The sequence below is a fragment of the Protopterus annectens genome, chromosome 3.part0 (assembly GCF_019279795.1).
Source record: "Protopterus annectens isolate FY-2018-M chromosome 3.part0, PAN1.0, whole genome shotgun sequence".
Lineage (NCBI taxonomy): Eukaryota > Metazoa > Chordata > Ceratodontiformes > Protopteridae > Protopterus > Protopterus annectens.
In genome coordinates, this window is record NC_056731.1 from 1,875,935,429 (window position 1) to 1,875,941,358 (window position 5,930).

Here is a 5,930-nt window from a genome sequence, read left to right on the forward strand (position 1 = left end):
GTTCCATTTGATGTTTCTCACGTGTTACATTCAATGTTTACCATGTGTTCCATTCAATGTTTACAATGTGTTCCATTCAATGTTTACCGTGTGTTGCATTCGCTGTTTACCATGTATTACATTGGATGTTTACCATGTTTTCCATTTGATGTTTACCATGTGTTACATCCAATGTTTACCATGTGTTACATTCAATGTTTACCATGTGTTCCATTCACTGTTTACCATGTGTTCCATTCAATGTTTGTCATGTGTTCCTTTCGATGTTTGCCATGTGTTACATTCGATGTTTGCCATGTGTTCCATTCTGTACAACATAATCATGCAACTGGCTGGTGGTGAACTTCCTCTGAAGGTAATATAACTCTAAATATAGGTCCTTCTACAAGTGATGGTAGAGATGGTGACCTGGTGGCAGCAGGAGTACATGGCTCCATATGGTAGGCTTGTACATGGTTTATGGCTATGCAGGCAAAGAGGTGTTGTCTAGTCCAAAACTATGGGCCATGACTTTCAGGTTAGTATTACCTTTATTATAAATAACACACAAAGTATACTTGATGCATGTTGTGGTATGTGTTAGCTATGCTGTGTGATGCAAGGCCTATTATCACTGTACATCAGACAGTCTCTTGTACCTTCAAATGTTTTTTTATTTTATTTTTCTAGTATAATTACTTATATGATTTATATGTCTTCTTTGTTTACTTGCACCATATAAGGAGTCATGCCTGACCGTTCAACAAGATCTGTGCACTGAATGGCACTGGCAGGATGTTCGTTGTGGAATATGTCATTCTGTATTTTATTGCTGCATGTGTTTCCTTTAGGGACTGCAGTGAAATATACAGGCACTGTTTCCTTCTGGAATGTTCATTATTTGATAATTGCTCTTGGAGGACTTACTGGGTAACTGGAAGAAATATATATATTTTACCATGTGTTGTTGCTATATTCCATCTTGCAGTTTCCATGGGGTGCTCTCTACAACTTGAAAGTAAAATTGTATAACATTTTTGAAGGTATGTTCTAAATTTTTCTGTACAATTTTTATGAGAAATAAAAGATTTTTCCTTTCATCTGTTAAGGTATTGCAGGTCAGATTAATGCATTCTTTCAGAGACACCAAACCTTCTGTCACCCAAAGTAACGGCAATCAGCTTTTGAACAGTACTGAGGATAACGTGGCAACAGTGCTAGAGTTGTTAGCAGAATTTCTGTTACTCCTGTAATCAGAAAAAAATCCAGCCACATTAATATTTTTGAGTATTTGAAAATATTAAATCCCTTATTGCAACAATGGCCGGGGCCAAGTTGTTAATCTCATTGCGGGAACAACTAGATTGCAATTATCATAATTTAAGAATAGATGAAATGATGTTTGATTTGTTTATTCATGGTTTTACATTTGTCCCTACTCAAAAATGGATGTGGCAGAAATTCTTTTAGATTTAAAAATATATGTCAAGAAATGAGATTTTGCAGTTCTCTTTCAAGATAATAATGATAAAAAGGTCAGTAGCTTGTGTGAATTTAGAAGGCAAAGAACCTTTAATCCCCATTACAGCCTGTTTTGAAAATGCTTGAAAAAGTATGTGAGATGGATTTGAGAAAATTTTTTGCTGATGGAGTAACATTTATTGTCACAACCTCAGTAATGCGGAAAGACAATTGTTGCAGAAATTGGTGCATAATAAAGCTATTACAATTATGAAGCCAGATAAAGGGGGCAGAATAGTATTAATGAATGCTAGTGGCAATTCTAGAATAATGTTTGATTTATTAAACAATGAGGTACAGTTTAATAGAGTATCCAAGTATGAGAGCGGTGTAGCCGCGGCAATTCTAGAATAATGTTTGATTTATTAAACAATGAGGTACAGTTTAATAGAGTATCCAAGTATGAGAGCGGTGTAGCGGCAATTCTAGAATAATGTTTGATTTATTAAACAATGAGGTACAGTTTAATAGAGTATCCAAGTATGAGAGCGGTGTAGCGGCAATTCTAGAATAATGTTTGATTTATTAAACAATGAGGTACAGTTTAATAGAGTATCCAAGTATGAGAGCGGTGTAGCCGCGGCAATTCTAGAATAATGTTTGATTTATTAAACAATGAGGTACAGTTTAATAGAGTATCCAAGTATGAGAGCGGTGTAGCCGCGGCAATTCTAGAATAATGTTTGATTTATTAAACAATGAGGTACAGTTTAATAGAGTATCCAAGTATGAGAGCGGTGTAGCCGCGGCAATTCTAGAATAATGTTTGATTTATTAAACAATGAGGTACAGTTTAATAGTGTATCCAAGTATGAGAGCGGTGTAGCCGCGGCAATTCTAGAATAATGTTTGATTTATTAAACAATGAGGTACAGTTTAATAGAGTATCCAAGTATGAGAGCGGTGTAGCCCATTATAAGATTGATATGCTTCTACATGATCTATTGACACAAAATGATATTGAGCATCATACACACACATTTTAATGGGGGAATCCCCTATAATACCTAGTATTTTTGGAATTTCCAATATTCACAAAAAGATTGCTAATCTTCCATTCTGCCTAGTGGTGGGAGCAGGGGATTTTAAAACTTACCTCATGGTGGTATTTACTGATAAAAATGAAAAGATTTTTGGATGATTATACACACATTGTTAGACATTCTTGGTGCTTACTTTAGTCACATCAAAAATAAGTTGTATTGTATTGAGTATTTACTGGTAACAGTGGATGTGGTGGACTTATTTTCCTGTAATCAAAATGATATTGGACTTTCTTGGTTTAGAGAGCGTTAATTAAGAGTGAACTTTTAACCAATAATGAAATTAATATTTTAGTGGATTTTATGGAAATAGTACTTCACAATTATTATATCTATTCTGAAGGTGAATATTTTCAGCAAATGAGTGGGGTAGCAATGGGGGCAGCTTGCACCTTTGTATATTACTATTGGTATGTGGTATTGGGAACAAAATTTGGTATTTAAGTCCAAGTATATGACACATATTGTACTATTTTTAAGATTTTTGTATGATATTTTTATTATTTAGAACAGTGATGTTCCTTTATTAAACACTTTTATTCAGTTTTTAAATAATACCACTAAATTTTTAAGGTGCACTCATGCTTGGTAAAATAATGTATTAATTACTTAGATATATTAATTCTGAAAGATTTTGAATGGAATGGATTTATTTCCAAGATACAGAGGAACTCGATCTTTTCCAATAATTATCTATAGGCATTACAGGAGCAACCACCCCTTTAAACAGAAGAAAGGCCTTTGTTAAGGGGCAAATGGTCCATTTAGCTAGGATAATTTCTGAAGACAAAGATTTTGAAAGATAATTTGATAAGTTAATATAAATGTTTATGGTGAGAGGATACTCAAAAAAGTTGTTGGCAGAGCTGAGAGATGAAATTTTTAAATGTAGGAAGATTAAAGCTTTACCATAGGGAGTTACTTAATATTAATAAAAGGAATGCAACAGAAGAAAGTCATTTTGATCAATCTATGGTATTAAAATTTGGAGTGGAAAGTAACTCTATTAAAACCTTTGCAAGTAATATTTGGAAACTTAAAGGATATGTCCCATTTTATTTTTAAAAGACACTCTAATATCAAGGAAAGGCTAGAAATGCATAGTGCTAAAGTGTTTAATAAGCAGGGTATGCAGGCACCAGAAAATGTGGATGTATGCAATGCAAATACATACTTGAAGGAGAAAATGTTTTATTAAATTCTAGCACATATGTATTTAGGTGTAATCAATGTTTTCATTGTGATATGAAGGGTATAGTTTAGTTAGCCTTTTTGACTACTGCCACTGTTTTTACACATGGAAAACTGAGCATAACCTAAAAAAGAGGATTTATAAACATTACAATATTAACATTTCTAATCTGAATAATGCATTGTACAGATACAAAATTAATTGTAGTTATAATAAAAAGTTTTTTTGGAGCAAGTTCCCATTGATCCAAGAGGTCTTTCATGGGAAAATAAATTAGAATTTTGTGAATTGTTATGGCAAGTTAGGCTTAATGTATGTGAATTCCTGAAGTTGAATTAAACTGTTGCACTCAAAAGTTTGTTCAAATTGTGAGCAGCTAAATTGTAATAGAAAATTTAGTAGAATAGGACATTATAGTTATTTTAAAATATTTTAAATGATTTTAAGAAGTTTTTTTAGATGAATTATCTGTATTGAATTTCATAATGATTTTATTGGTGGATTTATGTCATATGATGGATTGACTGATTGATTTGATTTATAAAGCAGTGTTTTTGAATGCTTGAAAGTTCTGATGAAGTCCTGTTACATGTAAGGATAAACATGCTTAACCTTTACTGCAATAAATTATCACTTTTTTGGCTTCTGAGTATTTTATCATACTTGTGAGCACTGTGCAAGCCTGGTCTGTTGGAGTTCTTGGAAATATTGATGATACAGGTAGGTGAGGTATTCCAAGTGTGGGCTATCAGTGTGGCTCAGGAGTTTATGGGGAAGCCCAGGCAGTGCTTCATCTAAGAGGCTAGAGAGGCTGGAATGGGAAATGCAGAACATCAGAAATAAAATGTAGGGACAACAGGGAAGGAGAGAATATGTTTAAAAAGCAGGGTAAAGCAAAGGTGGTACATAAGTGAGAGGGGCATACCTGGAGGAAGTGTGTGGGCTATATTTATAAAAGTAAAGTTTGTGAGTAGTACTGGAAGTTTGAGGATAGGATGGAATAAGAAAGGGATAAAATGGAAAGACTGAAGATGACAGGTATAGTATAATGTCCCCTTCTGCATGTACCTGACTAGACATATGAAATAGTTTGAATTGCCACAAATGTTCCTTGCCAGGAGAATCCAGGGTATAAACACATTGTCCCATATGGTTTGCCTTAAAGCCCTATCTCTATACCCTGTCTCCTACAGGTTACTGAGCCTGGCATACGAGGCATCTTCAGATCCAGCTCTGAATGAAAATGAACCGCATCAGAATCCAAGGATTTGAAGTTTGCTTGTGACATAAATAAGACATGTTGGTGAGACAGATATGTGTTTCAGAGGATCCCCATGTTTTGGAGCAGGCACCCAATCTATGTGATGTGGAGTCCATCCCTAACCCCATTTAAGCATAGCCCTGACCAACGGATGGGAAATCTGAAATTTACTTTGGATCTGGCCCATATGTCTCTACACCAGCACTAACATATCCCCCACATAACCTCTAGAAGTTTCCTGACTAATATAACCCCTCCTAATAAATGCCCATGATACATAGGGACACAAATGGGTTGGATTGCTAAGCTAGGCTTATAAAGGCCCGGATGGTCATTAGCCTAGTATATACCTAATAATCTATAAAAGAAACATATAAAAGGGGAACAGTTTTGGGAGGGGAAGTTGGTAGTGGAAGGTGAGGGAGGAATGTTGGGAATTAATCGTTTACAGGCATGGAGAGATTTATTGCAATGGCGCCTAGCTTTGTAAATAGCACTGCAGAGAATTGCAAAAATAGCCAACTGGCTATCCATCAATAATGGTATAACTCTTCTTCTTTGTTCTGCCCTAGCTCAACTGTTAAAAAAAGAAGACTTTGCATAACTAGCTGTTACATTAATGCAGTTCAACTCCAATATAGTTAGGCAGAAGTCTGGCACTGTAGTGCAGACTGTGACCCAGGTCCCTGGTGGTCTAGTGATTAGGATTTGGTGCTCTCACAGCCGCAGCCCAGGTTGAATTCCCAGTCAGGGAAGCTTCAATGCATTTTGGGGTGGGAGGATGGCATAATGGTTAAGGTATTTACCTTACAGACACAAGGTGCTGGGTTTGATTCTCCCATGGGGTAATTGGCTAGGCTTGAAATGGCTCACAAGGGTAGTTAGCCTAGTACTAATCTATGAACCTATGAACCTATGAACCAGGTGCAGTTTA